At 43.9% G+C, this 20,396-nt stretch overlaps 2 long non-coding RNA genes across 4 annotated transcripts in view; one reads left to right on the top strand and one right to left on the bottom strand.

Moving 5' to 3' along the window:
* LOC113594121 (uncharacterized) overlaps window positions 1–15,776 on the bottom strand; it is a 47,881-nt gene extending 32,105 nt beyond the window's left edge. Inside the window, exon 1 of one of the 3 annotated variants that reach the window (XR_008298090.1) lies at window positions 15,352–15,776. This is a non-coding gene — a long non-coding RNA (uncharacterized LOC113594121). The remainder of the gene's footprint in view (window positions 1–15,351) is intronic. The other 2 variants (XR_003414413.2, XR_008298091.1) reach the window with 2 other exon arrangements.
* On the top strand, window positions 802–11,561 carry LOC128315340 (uncharacterized). Its single transcript, XR_008298089.1, has 4 exons — window positions 802–2,797; window positions 5,951–6,050; window positions 6,283–6,528; window positions 6,981–11,561. It is a non-coding gene; the product is annotated as an uncharacterized LOC128315340 (long non-coding RNA).
* Window positions 15,777–20,396: the final 4,620 nt, after the last annotated feature.

Genomic DNA, 20,396 nt, shown 5'->3' with positions numbered 1-20,396 from the left:
GGCTTTTTCCTTCCTTACTTCTTACAGTTCTGAAATAGCTGTAACTCTTTTTGGAAAAGATCGATTATCTGCTCCTTTGGCTGAATTACAATGTATGCCAGATGCTTAGAAAAACAGGCTTATTTCCTCTATTTCTTAACTTAACGTAGCAAATGCAGGAAGAGTGTGGAATCATAACATGAGAACACTTACAATAAAACCTAACTCTTTTTTACTAATTTGGAATCTCCCCCAAAATACTCTAAAATATGTAAGACATACTACAAGTTCAATGTATAAATACATTATAATTATTAATCATTAACAATGAGTCTTCTCTATGCATTTTGCCAGGGGTTAATACACAACATGATATATATTCAGAAGAAGTAAAATGAGTATTTTTAAAATAAAGCTTTATGACAATTTTCAGCAATTCAGATAGAACTCGCCCACACTTGTAATACAATCTGTTTGTTCCAAAAGGTATAATCATGTGATAGCCTGGGTAGTAAATGCAGAGAAATGTCTGTCCTGCCATTGGTTTCTGAAAGTGTATTTTTCCAGAACAGTTTAGAGTTATATAGGAATTGAAATCCAGTAAACAGATCACATTTCTGTTTTCTTTCCTGAAAGTTGTTAACACACAATTTAAGAACATTTCATATGCCATCATTGATGACTTCTCTCTTCCTACCTTTAAAAAAGGCTGTATTCATAGACATAAAATCACTGTTATGTTCCCATTTGAATTTTCCTTCAATTGGACTTTCTAAAATACTTCTCTTCCTATGTTTCTATAAACAGAAATATAGCATCGTGTTTAAATTTGCTTCAACTTTGAGCTAAGATGATAAATATTCAGGCCAGAAGGAAGAACATTCTGGACTATGGGGAAAGATGAGGTGACTAGGGAGGAAAGGAGAGAAAGATCAAAATCTCTTTCCAGTTCTACCATTAACAAACTGGAACCTCATTTTCCTATCCATTACTAAGCCTTTACTAAGGTTGTTTTCAAGTCGTTCTAATGTTCTATGATGCTAAATTATTTCTTAATTTTTTGAGAGAGAGAGGGAGAGAGCACGAGTGGAGGAAGGGCAGAAAGAGAGGGAAAGAGAATCCCAAGGAAAGCTTCACGTTCAGTGTGGAGCCCGATACAGGGATCAATCTTATGACCGTGAGATCATGACCTGACCCCAAATCAAGAGTCGGATGCTCAACCGACTGAGCCACCCAGGCACCTCAATGACTCTAAATTATTTCTTAAAATAGGTTCACCCAAACCTGAGACCCTTGCCACTTCATTTTTTAGGTAGAGATGATGCCTACAAAAGAAAAAACATGTCCTGACTGACTCTCCCATAAACTATACCTTTGGTACAAGTCAGTTTTCTGGAAACTTCTGCCTTCTGTTGGGAGTTTACAATGCTGGGAACCCTGGCCTGGACAGGATGATGCCGGTTAAATAGGTCGTCCATACCAAAAGCTTTTTTATGATGGGCAAATCTCATTTCATTCCTGTTCATGACGTGCCTTCACACCAAAAGGGGGCACCATCTTAAATATTTTCTTTCTGCTTCGTGGGTACGTGCGTCTCCTGTTATAAAGCAGTGAGGTCATTACTCGGCCAACTCTCTGAGGTTTCCTTCAAATGAAAGGGATGGTAGGGTTTCCCGTGGCACCATGTTGAAAACCTCCATCAGGTTTCAGCTCCACATCCAACTCCCCTTTGGCCTTTAGAATGGAGTGGGGAGGGATGGGAACACCAGAAGCAAGGCTTTGTTCTGAGTGGCCTTTGGTAAGTAACTTCTGTTGAAGGAACTTCTTCCTTAAGAAAATACTGTCTGCAGAAATGCCCATAATTGTCTAAATAAGAAAGTTTCACTGTTATCATGGGGCCACATGACTTCCGGGCTAATGATCTCACTTAGTCTCTAGGACCCGCTGATCACAACCCCCTCTTCTGCTATTTTGCTGAACGGATGGAAAAACCACAGCCTACTGTCACAGGACTGCCCGCCAGTTCTGCTCTTGAACACGGCCCAGCACAACAAGCCACAAACCCATCAAGTCATACAAACAGGTGTCCAGCCGGTGGCTGTTTCCCCACAGGATGTTGAGTCATGTTCTTACAATTCACAACAGGGTTTCTCTAAACTTGCAACATTTTCCTAGGACCTAAGTGCCATGCTGAAAAGAAAAGAATATACCTAAACCCGATCCTTTAAAAAGCCCAGCTGATTTCTGACAGCACGGATGCACCTAGAGGGTATTAGGCTAAGTTAAATAAACCAGATGGAAAAAGGCAAATATTGCATGATTTCACTCATATGCGGGATCTAAACCACAAAACAAACAAACAAAGCAGAAACAGACCTGTAAACACAGAGAACAAACTGATGGTTGCCAGAGTGGAAGGGGATGGGAGAATGGGCAAAATGGGTGAAGGAGAAGGGGGAGGTGTTTTCAGGCTTTCGGTTGTGGAATAAATAAGTCATGGGGATAAAAGCATGAGGAATATAGTCAATGGTGCTGTAATAGCCTTGTATGGTGACAGATGGTAGCTACGTTTGCGGTGAGCGTAGCATGAGACACAGAGTTGTTGAATCACTATATCGCACGCCTGAAACGAATGTAACGTTGTGTGTCAGCTCAACTTCAATCCAAAAAGGGCAGAACAAAATAAAAAGACTGGTTGCCCCCAAACAAAATATCGTAAAAGTTACTCAATTCTGATATTTCTTCAGGAAATAAAACGATACTCTTTGGATGGGAAAGTCACATTCTTACAGCTGTGAAAACCTGAACAACTGAATAGGTATGTAAGCGCCTTCAAACTCATAGAGGAGTAATTCTCTTTCGAACACTCCCCTAGGAAAATCCCCTAATTTAGGTTGATCGCCGTGGATAGAAAGAGCCCCAGGCAATTTGTCCAGTAAGCAAATTGGCACTCGAGCCCGGATGTCCATGTCTCAATCAACATTTCCTGTTAAGGGAAAATTGTTGCTGTTCTCCATTAAAATGGGTTCACTATTCCATTTCAATTTTTTGTGTCAAATGCCAAAGTGGAGGGAACTTTTAATGTAATTGGAAAGCTTTCAAGTGAAGTTTCTTGTAGCTCCATGCACTAACTGAAACGTGGCTGAACCCAAGGACATGTTTCTCCTACAGCCCTCTTAGGAGGTGGCTGCGTTTGTCTCCCAGCCCCCAAGTCTCTCTCTATCAGGGAGAATAAGGTAGATAGGTGTCCTTCCAGCAACTCATTGCTATTTGTAGACTTTTCTTCTCTCTTCTTGCCACCTGCCATTCCTACTTCCTGTGGCCACCTCCTGACTTTTTTCTCCTCGATTCTTGTCATTGTTCTTGGTCACTCCAACATCCATACGGATGATCCAGTCAACACCACGGACACAGTTCCTTGGCTTACTTTCAACGTTCTTTTGGTCCACTCTACCTCGACTGCTCATTTCATGTCATCCCCTAAATCTGAATGGCAACCTTCTCATTCTCCACACACCATCTCAACCACCCTTACTGGGAACGTCCAGCTAAGCTTCCTGGCCTCACCAGGTTGTAATACAACAACATCTTCAAGAAGAAGGCATGAGTTAGAAGAAGAAAAGCGAAAGATGGGAGAGAGTAATAGAGACCAGAAGTGGCTTTGAGAGACGAAGAGCAAACCATAAGAAGAAAAAAAAAGATAACAGATGCTGGCTACAAAATTCAGATTCCCCTCTCCTGGCACGCCCTCCTGGGCCACAGATCTCACCGGTGTGAGTCTTGGTCAAGAGTTGACTGGCCAGAGGAGGGAGACAATCAAAATAACAGTTCACCGGAGACGATTGTGGGGTCCCCTCCTGTATTTAAGGTCCCAGGGACTGGGGAAAAGTGCCACAAGTGGGGTAAAAGATGGCTGTATGGGTCCAAGAGGAGACAGAGCACAGCCATGGCAGACAGAAAATAGTCCCCCGAACATAGGAGTCCCCTGGGACACGCCATTCATACCAGCGGGGGAAGAGGTTGAGCATCAGAACCTGAGGGTGAGGAGAAGAATTGGAAAAGGAAATCTCCCAGTTACTGGAGAGTCCAAACACTGTTGACACCCCTAACATTTGGAATGTGTCATCTGTGTTCTCTGTAAGTTTCTTTCTTCTCCTGTCACAAGAGTACTTTTTAATTTTTTGTAATTAAAATTAATAAATTTAAAGTGTAAAATTCCATGACGCGATACTGTACAACCACCTCCTTTCTCAAGGTCCAAAACATTTCTGTCACCTCGAAAGAAAATCCCACATCATGAAGCAGTCATTCATTCCCCTTCCCTCCTTGGCAGGCTCCTGGAAACCACCAGTCCATTCATGTCTCCACGGATTTACCCGTTCTACGTACGTTATGTAAATAGAATCATATAATTTGTGATCTTTTGCTCCTGGCTTTTTTCACTTAGCATGTTTTTAAAATTCATCCACAGTGTAGAACATATCAGTGCTTTATTCTTTTTATGGCTGAATAATATTCTATTGAATACATATACAGAGGATTGTCAGAGTGCTATTCCCTAGTTACGTGGAGAGGTGATATAAAAATGCGTGGCCCACACGACTGAACAATCCACGTAAATAAGGCATATGGCACTGGGTCCTGGTCCATACAATTCAGTCAGTGTTCACTACCGCCACTATTGTTATTATTGAGATGGTAATTTTTATTACTTAACTAGCTTCCATTGTAAAGTCTGCAAATTCTAATTTAAGATCAGCTCATCTCTCTCATCCCCTGTGATGGCTGGTTTTATGTGTCAACGAGGCTAAGCCATGCCACCCGTTTTGTTAAACACAGGTCTCGATGTTGCCAAGAAGGTATTTTTAAAATCAATTTTGCAGAGAGGTTAACATTTACATCAACAGAGTTTCCGGAAGCAGTTTACCCTCCATAATATGGGTGGACTTCATCAGATCAGTTGAAGCCTTAAGAGCAAAGACTGAGGGTGCCATAAGAAAAGGGAATTCTGCCTCAAGGTCACTATAGAAATTCTGTCTGGGTTTCTTGCTTGCTGGCCTGCCTTACAGATGTCAGACTTGGCTAGCCCCACGCTCATGTGAACCAGCTCCCTACACGCACACACGCACGTATATGTACGAGTGCATACATGTATGCATGCATGTATGTATACACTGGCAGAAATATATGTATATGTATTATTATTTTATGTATATGGTTGCACTGGTTTCTCTGGAGGACTCTAACACATCCTACCTAATCAAGAAGGGGAGCCAGCCCACCCCTTACAGTCCTTTATCTCCCAACAGTGAGCAGCTCCCATTCAAGGCTCATTCAAGTAGTTTCTCTTTCTCGCCGACTGTCTTTAGATCTGCGTCATCTCACCTAGTTCATACAATAACATTCAAAGTCAGCATCATTAGATGATGAGGCTGGGGTTCAGAAAAGATGGGCAACTTCCCCAGGCTCCTACGATTTGTCCATTACAGTGCCTGATAAGAATCGAAAATTATGTCAGTGAAAGACTCGTGCTCTCTCCAGTTACCTTGCAGGTAGGTATCTGCATCGTTGTAAGGCAGGCAGTATCCGGCACAAGCCTTGCCAACTAGTAGGCACTTAACAAGTGTATCTTTCGCCCCATATCAAAACTGTCGTGTTAGTTCCTTCACTGGAGAGTGTCATTCTAAAGACTCATCTTTCCGATGTCTTGCGCCTCTTGACCTGTTGCACGAATTTGAAAAGTATCCTTAGATATTTTCTGTATTTTCCAACAGGTGATCGAATGCTTATGGCTGTCACACAAGTCATTAAAACCAAGTGCTAATGTCCAAGACTTGGCGATAATAATCTAACCCACTTATTCACTCCCCAGAAAACAGTCACCCATAGGTTATATCATAAGTTTCAGGAATGTAAAAAAGTAAACAAGAAAAGTATTCATTCAAATGGTGACCCCTGTTGTGTCTTTCAGAAGTTTGGACTTTGAATACCTTCTCTTGTCCTTGCTCTGAGGCAATGATGCAAAGTCTTCTAGGGTTTACATTTAATGGGGAACTATGTTCCCTCATCTGGTAAGTTTTGCGTGTTTGTGGACATGTGTTCAATAAAGATGTAATCCATAATGAGTTTTCCATGAAAGGATCCAGTTTTGAGTTGTAAGTCCATTTCAGTTCGTGGTTTCCTTTGGCACATCGTTGTTTGGAGTGGAAAAAAAGAATTGGTTAAAGCCCCACTGGCGAATGAGTATGTGTTTAATGTTTCCGGGTCAACTGGACGCTTACCTTTTTTTTTTTTTTTTTTCAGTTTTAATTGTGAAACCATGTTTCGTGCCTGTGATTCTTTGAATTGCAACTTTCTGCCAGTTACGGGTTACCCAGGCAAGAGAAGCTCCAAGAGTAATTCTCACCTGTCCGGAGAACAGTGAAGCACGAGGAGTCGACAGATATCGTTTACCTAGTACAGATCGTTAATGGTTTGTTACAATTCAAACCTCCTATGTGCCAGAAGCCAACCCGGTGGCTACAGAGAAGTGTACAGTCCTCTTCCACAGTAAGTAGAAAATCTAGCGGGAGAGAGAGCTAATGTTTCTAAAAGGTACCTCAAAAACAAAGCAGGAAGTGTAAAATTGCCAGCGGGATGGTGTGGAGGTCGGAGGGCAAACCTTGGGCCACCCCCATCACTGATAATCCAAGGCTGATGGTGCTAATCAAACTCCCTTTGCACCATGAGCCTAGATGAAGCCTCATTTCAATATCTCCTCAGTACAGTATCCCTGGTAACCACTACCAGTCACTCGCACTAGGAAATGCAACGTTTGCCCTTTCTTTCGTTCTTTTTTTTTTTTTTTTTTTTTTTTTTTGCCATTTTTGTATAGATAATGCTTAGAAGTTCAAAAGAACATGTAGACCTATGACAATGAAGCAGACTTCTTTTCCTAGGTCAGGAAAGCAAATAGAATCGATACTAATTTCCTGTCCTCCTCCTCCTCCTCCTCCTTCAAGGATTTTGAGACTCAGAAGGACACATCCAGAAGAAACCCTGCCTCCAAACACGAAAGGGCGACGTTCTCAGAAACCTGCCAACTTCAAAAAACGTACACCAGCCTACATCATTTACTCTAAATACATCGGACATGAAGTAGCTCAACACTCGGACCCCTAGTCTGCAACAATTTCTATGGGATTTGTTGTGATGCCCCAATTTCAGCTCAGACTCCAATCAGGATCCTTTCAGGGGAAAGAGAAAGCCCTTGTAATGCAGAACACAGCTGCAAAGCTGCAACACAGGGCTGCTGGTTCTGGACAGATAGCAAAGGCCCCCATCGCAGAGAAACTGTCCCCAACCATCAGGATTCAGCAGTTTTCCAATCATTGGACAATATTGAAAATAAACTTCAAACCAAGATATAAGGAGAGAATAAGACTCAGCATTCTGATAGGAAAATTCTGCTTCCCTTGCCTTCCTGCAAAAGGCAAAAATGGGGTAGGCCAAGAGGAGTGATTGACACTCAGCAGAACGCGGACAAAGGAAGAAAAGGATGTCCAGACTGGATGACAAGAGAGAATATGCCCAAAGCGCCTGGCCGGCTCAGTCGGAGGAGCACGCGACTCTTGATCTCAGGGTCGTGAGTTTGAGCCCCACGGTGGGTGTGGAGATTACTAAAAACATAAATAAATAAATAACTCTAAAAAGGGGAGAGAATATGCTCTTGGAAAAATCTACCTGATCAAAGATTCTAACTAAAGCTTGAGAGAAAAGGGAATTCAAAATTAGTATATGTATGTTTCATACGTATATGTATAATGTATATACATATTATAGCATACGTGTAATTATCTACAAATTAGTTTATGAGCTCCATTAACAGTTTCTATAGCTGTTGCAAATACTTATGTGTGAATTCACTTTTTCAAAAAGTCTAGATGGCTGTTATTCTATAAGTGGTTTCAGTTATTCTCAAATGGCCTTTTTAATGTCTCCTACAATCCATTAAATGATTCCTTCGGATCATATTAGGAATGGCTATTAGAACAATGTAGACATTGCTCAGCTATTGCATTCAAGAGTCTATGCTCAGGGTGAACCAAATAGGTAAGCAGACTATCTTAGGTCAATGTCCCTAGAAGCACAGCCTGAGACAAGGATTCAAGTACACAAGGATTCAAGTACACATGGAAAAAGCACTCTCAGGAGAAATCTGTGAAGGAAGGAAAATAGCAGGATAAGGCAAGGGGAGAAGACTGAGCAAGGTTGTGGTCTCAGGTATAGTCTGGCCTCGTCCTGATCTACAGAGGGGCTATCGAGCAAAATCCATACCCTAGAGGTCTCCCTTCTTAAAGCAAAGGAGGTTATACTTGCTATTCCGTAGCTGGCCATAATGGTACTAGCCATTCCGTAGCTCTTCCAGCCAGATAGCTTCCTGCAGCCCCAGACAATTTTCCAGCTGTGAAACATTAGCAGCCAGCATTCACAGAAGCTGAGAGAATGGGTGCAGCAGCCCGATGTAAGGGATATGGGGGGACATCACAGTCCCTTTGGAGAGTGTTGCCTTCTTTGGCCTCATTTTTGTCTAGCAAAAGTCTGTAAGCAGCACTGCTGGAAAACCTTATTCTAGCACCTTCAGACTCCTTTAAGGTCCTTTGGGAATAACTCTATGGAACTAGCCTCCAAAATCCCATTTCTGAAATGCATTCTGAAGTAGAAACAATAGCAGTTAATGCAGCGGTATACATGATTGCTGTCAGACAAGTTTTTGTTATGCTAGAGAAACACACTAGGACTTGTCACAGAGTACTGGAGACCAGGGAAAAGAAGGAACCCAGGGGGAAATGGGACCAGGGGATCGACCCCATGAATTCCAAAGTGAGTCGGGCTACTATTAGAAAAATCACATCTTCTAGAGTCAAGTATATACACTTGCATTCCAAGATCTGCAAAATTATGGATACTTTCAGACCCATAGTCTGTCCATTGGTTACAATGCCGTAAGATGTGTCTTGCACATCCATTGGAGGAGAAAGTGTTTCAGAAGCCCCTAATGCTGTGTTTGGCTCCTTGTGTGCACCGCTCAATAAATGGTATTTTATTACCATGACATATATCTCTGCTCTCCACTCCCACCCACTGAACCGCTTCATCCTCCAAATCCAAATTGCTGGATTGGATTTATCCAATGCAGAACCCAAACCAAAGCCACAAACACTCAAATACTAACCAAAAAAGCATGGCCAGAGCACAGATCATGAAAGTAGAGTTGTGTTCTTATAGAGCAACTTTCCCTGTCTAAGAGATGATATTAAGCCCTGGGGAAAGGAGGAGGAAGACAACCCTGCTGCCATAGAGAGGGTAAAATGGAGAATTTGCAAGCCACATCTTGGGCCTGGATCAGCTCAGCCTTGTAACACCAGCATTGAGCTTTGAGTAAAGATGCTAAGTTGTTGTCTTTTCCACTGCCTTCTGATAAGGACCACAAATTGCCAGCAGCCAACCCATTGCTCTTGTCATCTAGCGTGGGGTAACACTTGTGTGATCCTGGAGATTCTCTCCAGCCCCCATCCAAACAGTCTCATATGGACAACCACCATATCCGATGACAAGGGTTCCTCGTAAGTCTGGTTCACCTCATCCCCACCATGGATGGTGAGGATGAATATTAGCGACCGTGGAGATGAATGGAGATTATGAAATGCGCTTCCCCAACATGACCTTCTGTCTTGCCCACAGTTGGCCCTTCACATTTACTCAACAAGACTCCAAGAAGCACCCAGTGCTGTTGAAAGCCATATAACTCCACCACCCAGAGGGAACTTGCCCAAGGTGCCAATTCTATCCCACCTTCAGAGCTGTTTGGGAGAAGAGCGGTGGGGTTAACAATTTACACTAGAGTTTTTCTTTTATTTGTTCAGAATTTGGTGTCCCCTTCCATTTCTCCTCCCTCTTCTTTTGCCCCAGCTCCAATTAGAAAATTCCATTGTACAAAATCCCACTCCACAGGAACCTATATCAAAACGAGGAAGCCATTGGTGTATAAAGGACGCTCATTTCAAGAGGGTAGAACACAGTGTGCCATGTAATCAAAGGCAATTAAGGACATTCATGCAATTGTGAATATACACCCTTTGCATAAACAATTATGGAGAATTGTTCACAAAGCTTACATGCTGTGGCACTGGATGGTTTCCAAATGGCACTTAAGGCATAAGAAGTACTTATTTGGGGCTTGCAAACATGAGTTTTGTTTGTGTTCTTATGCATGTTTGGCAAATACAATGCAGGCTCTGTTTTCAGAACATTTGGCCTTAAATAAAAAGCAATGTGTCAAGCAAATCCACCAAGAAGTACACTAAATCTAAAACTTCTTCTGTTGGACCCAGAGGGAGGCTGAGGTAGACTCTTCCTTTTCCAGTTAAAGGCAACATCTGGATCCAATTGCCAAGAGTTCTGGCTGACTCGGCCACATCTAGCAGAGAGGCAGAAAGCCTTACCCAAGACTCGTGCATTCGCTGTGAAGCTGCCCACTGCTTATAGCACACCTGGAATCAGTTAAGAGGGCAAAATGTCCATGTGAGCAGGATGATCTCACCCTGTGCCTCTCGATGACCTCAAACATTTGCCATCTGCTCCAAGACATGCAAAGTACTACCTACATGCATATCGGATTTCCTGGATGGGGGCAGAGGTGGGGAGAAGGACACGTTTCTATCGTCTTCACTTAGCAAATAAAAAACAAGCCAAGAGGGGCACCTGGGTAGCTCAGTTGGTTGAGCGTCCAACTTCAGCTCAAGTCGTGATCTCACCGTTCGTGGGTTTGAGTCCTGCATCGGGCTCTGTGCTGATAGCTCTGAGCCTGGAGCCTGCTTTGGATTCTATGTCTCCCTCTCTCTCTGCCCCTCCCCTGCTCATGTTCTCTCTCTCCCTCTCTCAAAAATAAATTAACATTAAAAAAAAAAAGCAAGATTTTACAGTCCATCTAATAGGCTGAAATACCAATTCTGCTTGCTTTGTGTCTAAGCAAGTTATATAACATCGGCCTCACTGTCCTCACTGGTAAAACAAAGGTAATAGCACCTGCTTCATGAAAGCTGTTGAAGACTAATAAGATGACAAACATAAAGTGACCACACGCAGTAGCCTTTCAGAGAATGTAGGCTAAAAGTATTAAATTATTATATCATATTCTCCCTATGCTTTCCCTTTTGCCTCTATGTAGAAAAATCTCCTCCATTAAAAAAAAAAACAAAAAAACTTGGCCCACCACTCACCCTCACAATGTACTACACATCCATTTCCTTAAATGCCAAGTTCCTTAAAAGAGGAGTCTGCACGTGTTGTCCTGCCCTCACTCCCGTTCACCCTCAGCACCTGCCCTTCCCCCACAATGAGCGATGAGGATCTTTCACCCACAGCCTTTGCCCCTTGACTATGAGTGTGTCCCAAGCTACCCCACTGACGGGCTGGCCACCTGGCTGCCGTCAATCAGTAGAATGTGGACAAATATGATGGCTGCCCCTCGTGAGCAGAAATGTTAACTGTGCCTGCTCTGTTCACTTTGGCCTCCTGCGTCCTTGCCTCCTTCCATGAGAACAGTGTGAAACAGAAAGGCTGCTCTTTAGCCTGAGCCTTGGAATAAGAAGATGTCTAGATTCCGGGAGAGCGCGCTAGAATCACAGCCAACTCACAGCCATCATTTAATGTCCGAAGGAGATAAGTGTTCGGTTTTATTCTGTTGAGAATTATGTTGGTTGTTACTGCAGCAAAAGCTGCTGACTGATACCCAAAATCTGTTCGTCTGCCTACCAAATTATCCCCACTATGGTGGTCAATAAGGGATGATCTTCCAAGGAACAGTTCTTCATGGAACTCCCCCTCTAATCCCATTCGCCAGTCCCCATCATACATCATTCCCCAGAATCCTGCCATGTTTGTTACTGTTGGCCCCCCAGCCAACAATTATTGGCTCAGGTGTGGGCATCTGACCCAGTCTACAGTGGGAGAAAGGCACAAAGCCACCATACACACAGAAGCGGAATGAGAAGGAGCATCCAAGGTGACTTGAGCCATTGGCTAAGACTGTTCTGTTTCTACTGCTAAGTGTACATGCACAGAACAGAGTTCCTGGCTACAAGGAGCAGGGCCAGGATGACCCCCACACATGGGCAGGAAGGAGGAAGGTCCTTTGTTCCCACAGGAGAGACTTACCATGAGCCGTTTGGGGTTGGTGGACAGTAGCTTGAAAAGTCAGGTCCAGACAGAACAGACTGGTATGGAAGTGGTTTAGAGCCAAGTCTTTCAAAGACTCAAAGAGCCATCCAAATATCTCCATATGGTGAAACTAAATCTACAGAAAGAATCTGAGGGCCCAAGGAAAACTAACGCCCCTCGGGGGTGGGAAGAGGGTCATCAGACACCTCTGGGACACCGGAGGAGCCATCAAAGCACCAAACTTCTGACAAGTCTACCCAGGACTGTGGATAAGAGTCTTTCCCACCCTCAACAGCAGCTTCTAGAGCCACCCTGGGCCCTCGCCTCCAACTTGTTTCCAACAGAGCAAATCTAGCCAGAATCAGAATTGCTGTGACCTCCCAGACACCACTCTGATAGTTCACAGGAAAAGGTTCCAGACCAAACACAGGAAAGTTCTGGGATTTAAGGGTAAAACAGTCCCCATACCCCATACCCCAACTGTTTTTCAATTGTGGTAATAAAAAGCGATGTGCACCAATGGAGGTAAGTATTTTACAAACCTACCATCTTCCTTCTTTTATAAAGATGGAAAGGCTAAAGCAGGCAGGGCACCCACCAATGCTCACCCTTAGCAGGGTATCCTGTTCAGAAACCTGTAGGTTGTTGGGTCAAAGACTAACTGGGGTGTTCTCCTGTTGGCTCAGCCCTTGCTGACTCACGTGGGGGTGCAAGGTACACTCCAAGACAATTACAACCCCCAGATCCTCCTCCTAAGGCTCCTGGAGACCTTGGATGTACTTGGTCTTACCACTTGGACTTCCATGTTTATCATGGAAGATGACTGCTGGGGGAGCCCTGACCAGCATCTGAAAAACCAGAGGAATACAGGCAATAATGAGTACAGCTGGGTCAGATTACAGGTTATAGAGAAGGGCAGTACAGCCATAATTGCCAACACCTGGGTGATAGATCACAGGCGATGATCTAAATGTAACATAGAAGATTTATGATAATCCTTATAACATCCCCATGAGACAGATGCTATTGAAAGTCCCATCTTCCAGATGAGAAACCTGAAGCATGAGAGAGTTCAATTAACTTCCCTAAGATGTATTAAGGGAGACTATAAAGAGGTAGACAGAGGAATATTCATCACAGCATTATTTTTAATAACGTAAGGCTTCCATAGTGATACTGTAGACAAACTTAAATGTCCAACACTAAGAAGCTGATTACATAAATTACAATACACCCACATTACATTAAAAATAACCCTGTAGGTGTGTGGTTTGGAAACGAAAGTCTGTTATCATGTATTATTCAGTGAAAAAAAATCAGGGCACAAAATAAATAAAGGCATAATCCCATACTTTGGCAATTATAAATATATATGTGCATTTTTTAAAGTTCTGGAAGAAAATGCATCCAAGCATTACCAGTGGTCCGCAAATGGTAAGGTTGTGGATGCTTTGGATCAGCCTTCTATTTACGTAAATCCCAATTATGCAATCCCAATAAAAGTGGATTGCTTTTTCATGACAGAAAAGTTACATTAATTAAAAATTGTTTAATGCTTATTTATTTTTGAGAGAGAGAGAGAGACAGAGCCCGAGCCCAGAGAGAGGGGGAGACACAGAATCCGGGCTTCAAGCTGTCAGCACAGAGCCCGACCCGGGGCTCAAATTCACGAACCGGGAGATCGTGACTTGAGCCCAAGTCAGACACTTAAAGGACTGAGCCACCCAGGCACCCCTATTCTTTGAGTATAGTTAATACACATATTAGTTTCCGGTGTCCGACATAATGATTCAACCTTTCTATATGTTATGCTGTGCTTATCACCAACATAGCTGCCATCTGTCTATAAATAATGGTCTACTACGTAGCCATAGAAAGGGATGAAATCTTGCCATTTGCAACAACATGCATGGACCTAGCGGGTATTATGCTGAGTAAAATAAATCAGACTGAAAAAGGCAAAGATACCATATGATTTCACTCATGTGCGGAGATTAAAGACAAAACAAATGTATAAACAAACCCAAGCAAAGTCAGACCGATATACAGAAAAACAAACTGGTGATTTCCAGAAGGGAGGGGGAGTGGGGGGATGGGCAAAATGGAGAAGGGGAGAGAGAGGTATAGGCCTCCAGTTATGGAACGACCACATTATGGGGGGGAAAAGGTATAGCATAAAGGGGTACCTGCGTGGCTCAGTCGGTTAAGCATCTGACTTTTGATTTTAGCTCAGGTCACGAACTCACGGTTTGTGAGCTCGAGACCCACATTGGGCTCTGACCACTGACAGTGCGGAGTCTGATTGGAATTCTCTCTCTCCCTCTCTCTCTGCCCCTCTCTTGCTTGCTCGGTCTCTCTCTCTCTCTCAAAATAGATAGATAAACTTAAAAAGAAAGAAAGAAAGAAAGAAGAAAGAAAGAAAGAAAGAAAGAAAGAAAGAAAGAAAGAAAGAAAGGAGGAGCTGTTTCCTCCAGTTAAAAAAAGTGCAGCACAAGAAAATATGGTCCATGGTTGGGGCGCCTGGGTGGCTCAGTCGGTTAAGCATCCGACTTCAGCTCAGGTCATGATCTCGCGGTCTGTGCGTTGGAGCCCCGCGTCAGGCTCTGTGCTGACAGCTCAGAGCCCGGAGCCTGCTTCGGATTCTGTGTCTCCCTCTCTCTCTGCCCCTCCCCCACTCGCACTCTGTCTCTCTCTATCAAAAATAAATAAATGTAAAAAAAATTTTGTTTTCAAGAAGATACGGTCGCTGGTACTGTAATAGCCTTGTTTTACTTTAAGGCAGCACTTTCCAATTTTCCTTCATCACAAAGCTCCTTTACGCAGCACCTATTTATAGTTCAAGAAATGCTTACCCATTCTGGAAGCCGTGGCTTTGCTCGCCACTCACCCTTCTGTGGAACATACAGCCCTCATACAGCATAACCTATATTTGCATATCATGGAGCTTGGAAACATCACACAGTGTGGAGCCCGGCATTCACCTCCCCCCACCCCCTGCCCCAGCTCAAAGCCAATACCCTCCCTGCTTCACAGGACAGCTCCCCGGAAAATCAAACCATTCCAACCACGGCCTCATAGTCTATTCCAGACAGTGACGTCTGAAAGAATTAAATAGAGAGAATAAAAGACAGGGAGAGCAAGTTAGAAAACGTAAGAAGCTTGCCTACTTACTAGTTATTCTCATGTTTCAAAATGAACTTTAAGAAATCAGATTTTTTTTTTTCTTGCTTCTTCGTTTCTTTTTAAGACGGCGGGTGTTCGAAATGCCATGAGGGAAGACAACACAGAATGACTGCAACGCTGTGTCAGGACTTATTTTCTGTTTCCTCATTTCTGAGGCTTTTAAGACGACACGACTGGGATCCGCTCGGCTTCTGCGGTTGGTCTCATTTGTGCCTTTGTGGCATTGTTTGAATCCTTTTCCTATACTTTGGGGAATGTGCCACATGGTGGGACCTATCTGTGCGAGACAGAAACTGGCCTCCCCCGCAATTAGGGCTCAAGGAAGTGAACCCGACCCACCTCCAGAGATTTCAATGACAAACACGAGACAAGCAAGGATGCAGCCCAGAATCCGTTTTATTGGAAAGGGAGAGGGGGCCGGGAAGAGAAATATCAAGCTTTCAGAATCTGGAATGTCAGAGAACTTCACAGCGGTGTCGCCGGTCTCTGTTTTTGGTGCGAACCGGGGAACAGGGGCGAGGCGTGTCCGGCCATCATGGGACCGTCTCTGTGAGGAGTCCTGGGGAATATAATTTGGGGGGTTTTCCTGACCGCAGAGACTCCAAACCTGAGTCTCTGAGTTTTCAATAACTTCCTGGTCTACTTAAATGAGCTGGAATGGGTGAGCAATGTGGTGCTCCAGAACCAGACGTTTCCACACACCGCCAAGTCTCCCAAACACGTAGCATGGCTGTCCCACCGTCTCGTCTAATGCCATCAGGCTGCCTCTCCTCACAGGGTGAACGAGGGATGCTAGAGAGGAGACAGGTTCATTTTCCCCTCATATTCCAGTGTTCACTGGATGGCCGTTCACTCTATCCCCTCCAGTTAGAGGGCGTTTTATATTTGGCTGGGTGAATTGAACCTACTCCGGAAGATCCAGATTCCCTACATGGCTCATTTAACGCCACAACTAAACCAGTAAGAGTGGCTTCCACCCCTTTCCCGTCCTGGATGCTGTCACATGTGATATCCTATTTTTCCCCCTACATAATCGACCCCTTCTCTGCTTCTTGGCACACTCTTCCTCCTCTCCCCGAAATGTCAGTGTTGGCGTTTCTCAGGACTGGGTCTTTGCTCTTGGAAACTCAAGGGTCCTAAAGTTTTCAGTCGGACCCGTATATAGGTAATCACTACGTTCACTTCTCCACCCTCAAGCTCTCTTGTGAGTTTCATACTTCATATATCACCAGAAGATTATCTAAGCAACATCTCAACCGTAACATATCCAGCGTGGAATGTTCACATGGTGTCGTCATTCACCCAGTTGCTCACATCAGACACCTAAAGCCTTCTTTCATTCACCTTTTCCCCCTTTGACCTACCTGACTCAAAGAAATAGCAAGCGCTTGAAAGAAGCTGCTATAAAACACGAAAGAAATTTTCATAATGGATCTAATTTGGGCTCTCACTAAAATGCAAGAATGTATCAACTCCATCTTTTAAGTGAAAAGTAAACAAGAAACGAACAGACTAAAATATGGACTGAGATTACAAGCCCGCTAGGATAAGTGAAGAAACCACTGAGAAAATGATGCAAGAAACTGAAAGCACAAAATCAGAATGGAGTTCTGGTTTGATGTTCATAAGAAGCAGGATCAAAACGACTGACAATGTGGGGAGTCTGGGTGGCTCAGGTGGTTAATCAAGAGCTGACTCTTGATTTTGGCTCAGGTCATGATCTCATGGTTTGTGGGATCGAGCTCCACGTCAGGCTTTGTGCTGACAGCCAGAGCCTGCTTGGGATTCTCTCTCCCCCCACCCTCTGTCCCTCCCTCCCTTGTGCTCTCTCTCTCTCAAAATAAATAAATAAACATTAAAAAAATTCTTCTAAACCTGATATGTAATGTCACGAAAATTATTCAACAGTAATAGTACTCCAGATTTATAATTGCAAATCGGGGTATCAGAGATCAGGAAACGGTACGGCGAGCAGGGGTAAATGCAAGCAATTTTAATACTAAAAGGACATAACAACAACCTGTCATCATTGAATTGATCTCAAGTTTAAACACTAGGGAAATAGAGATGAATGGTCAGAAAGGTTGCACAGTGCGATCAAAACGGAAAGCATTCCACGCACTTAGCAAGTGGCTGCACAATAAGGAAAGAAAACACGTAGACAGGCAAGCGGACAATAAAATTGACAAGGGGCTACATGTTTCCATTTCATTCACACAAATGGCCATGAGTTAAATATCCCTATTGAAAGGGGGTAATTCTCCCATTGGGTTAAAAGGAAACCCAACTATATCTTGCCTATGGCAACTCCTAAAATAAAATGGTACATAGAAGTTAAAAGTTAAGCCGTGGGCCAGAAAAACAAAATAATAAAGACAAAAAAAGCCCCTGATGGCGATATCGACATCAAAGTAAACAGAGGTAAAGGCATGAACGTTCATTTTAATTTTTTTTTAATATTTTTATTTATTTTGGAGAGAGAGAGAGAGAGAAAGAGACAACACACCTATGAGCGGGGCAGGGGCAGAGACAGAGGGGGACAGAGGATCCGAAGCAGGCTCTAGGCTGACAGCAGCGGGCCCTATGTGGAGCTGGAACCCACGAGCCGAGCCGTGAGATCATGACCTGAGTCCCAGTAGGATGCTTAACCAACAGAGTCACCCAGGCGCCCCCAAGTGGGTCATTTGACAGGGTACGGTCTATGAATTAAAATGAAACAAAACTGTGACGCTTTCTTAATACCCTCAAGGTTGACAAAAGAAAACTTCTGCTGGGGCGCCTGGGTGGTGAGCATCCAACTCTTGATTTTGGCTCAGGTCATGATCTCACGGTTCGTGAGTTCAAGCCCCACGTCAGGCTCTGCGCTGGCAATGCAGGGCCTGCTTGGGATTCTTCTCTCTCCCTCTCTCTCTGCCCCTAGATAAACAAACAAACAAATAATTTTTTAAAAAGATAATCTCTGCAGTTGGTCTGGCTGGGGGTGAGGCGTCAGGGGCTGCACCACCTGCCCTCATGACTCCCGCCTCCCTCTCTCTTTCTGCACTGAATTGCATTCTGCAAGCCCAAGGAAACAACCTTTCAAAAAGAGGGGTACTGACAGTCCGCTGAAATGAGATCCCCAAGCAGGAAAGTACAAATGTTCTAGCAGCAGTAGGTAATAGAGAGAACGCATTGTCACAGACTCGATTTGTTTGAGAAGAAAGAAGACAGTGGGGATTTAAAAAAATAAATAAAAGGGGCGCCTGAGTGGCTCAGTCGGTTAAGCGTCTGACTTCGACTCAGGTCATGATCATGCAGTTCGTGGATTTGAGCCCCACGTCGGGCTCTGTGCTGACAGCTCAGAGCCTGGAGGCTGCTTTGGATTCTGTGTCTCCCTCTCCCTCTGCCTCTTCCCTGTTCATGCTCCCTCTCTCTCTCTCTCTCTCTCTTTCACTCAAAAATGAATAAACGCTAAAAAAAAAAATTTATAAACAAATAAATAAATAATGACTCCATTTTCCCCTGCCAAGGGACCCAGCATGGACTGGAGCTAAGAATTATTCACATCCGCTTTTAAAGGGAATTCAGGCAGAATCTGCTCAGAACGGGACCATGGGTATTAAATCCGACTCCTGACAAAAGGTGAAGACCAAAGTCAGAGGGCGCCCATTATTCCAACAGCAAAAAGAAAAAAAGTGGGCACTATTAAAACTACTTCAGGCGAGCCTGGGTGGCTCAGTCAGTTAAGCATCTGGTTCTGGATTTCAGCTTAGACCGTGATCTCATAGTTCGTGACTTCAAGTCCTATGTTGGGCACACTGGAGCCTGCTTGGGATGTGCCTGCTTGCCTATGTGTGGAGCCTGCTTGGGATCCTCTCTCTGCCCTTTCCCCACTCATTCTCTCTCACTCTCTCTCTCTCTCCCAAAAATAAAATAAAATAAACATCAGATAAAATAAACTGCAAATTTACATGAAAAATGTAAGTGAATATTTACCCCAAACAGAAAACAGAATCCTGTGAAGTCCCCTGAAAAGAAAAAGGGAAAGAAAGAAAAGCATGTGTGTGTGTGTGTGTGTGTGTGTGTTGACTGATGATTGATTAATTGATTGATCGATCCTAAAACAAAGTCCCAACCTCATTCTGCCAACTGAAGTACGTCATCCGAGCCTTCTATATATTCTGAAGGGTGAACTAAACTAAAAAGACAGCCCTGGGAGCTGAAACGCAGCTCTTCGCTCATGGGCACAAGGCAGTGGGTCCGATGATTTGAACAGCATGGTGTAGACCCCTCCGATCTTTCCCTGGAGTGCCTGCTGGGAATAAGAAACAGGATTAGGCATGGAACGTGGGAGAGGCAACAAATAAAATAATAACAGAGACGCAGCACGGGGAGTAAGGATAATCATGTGCTATAAATAGGGGTAGGACTGATCATTCCAATTCTTCATGCCGGGGAGGAAAACACGCTTCCATCGGATGCCGGGATAATGTATGTTTTAATGCTTACAACAGTCTGAGGTACACATTATCCTCATTTGACAAGGGAGTGAGACAGATGAACCTAAGCTAGGTACCTAGGGGTGCCCAACTTCACCACGTTGACAAATAGGGATCAAAACCCAACCCCTGCTTAACTCCGCAGCCTGTGTCTCACCCACGACACATGAGACACAAAGAGTTTCTCTTTGTCCTTTCTGTGGGGGGACCAGATCATGCTTATGCTGTAGTAAAGGGCTCTCCCCACGGGCCACGCCGACTCCATTTCTCCTCTGCCTCTCAGTTAAATTCCCTGCATTCTGTAGGTGGATTGCACATCTGTAACTGGGAGCTGGAAGGAAGCTTCTCGCTGAAGACCTTTTTGGCACAGTCTGTGTAAATGTACAGAAAAAGTATAGAGCCAAGGCCCACGTCTCTCAAAAAGAGTGTCTAGATGATTCAAGTGACTATATGACGACTTCTACGTGCTGCCTCGCTTTGCTGGGTAGAAACCACTGCAGAAATCCTCACGGTCAAAGTCTTTCTTGGAAATCCTTACTGTGTCTTCTTACAACC

Source organism: Acinonyx jubatus, chromosome C2 (genome assembly GCF_027475565.1).
Source record: "Acinonyx jubatus isolate Ajub_Pintada_27869175 chromosome C2, VMU_Ajub_asm_v1.0, whole genome shotgun sequence".
Lineage (NCBI taxonomy): Eukaryota > Metazoa > Chordata > Mammalia > Carnivora > Felidae > Acinonyx > Acinonyx jubatus.
Note: the sequence above shows the minus strand (reverse complement) of the source record. Positions and strands in the feature narration are given on the sequence as shown.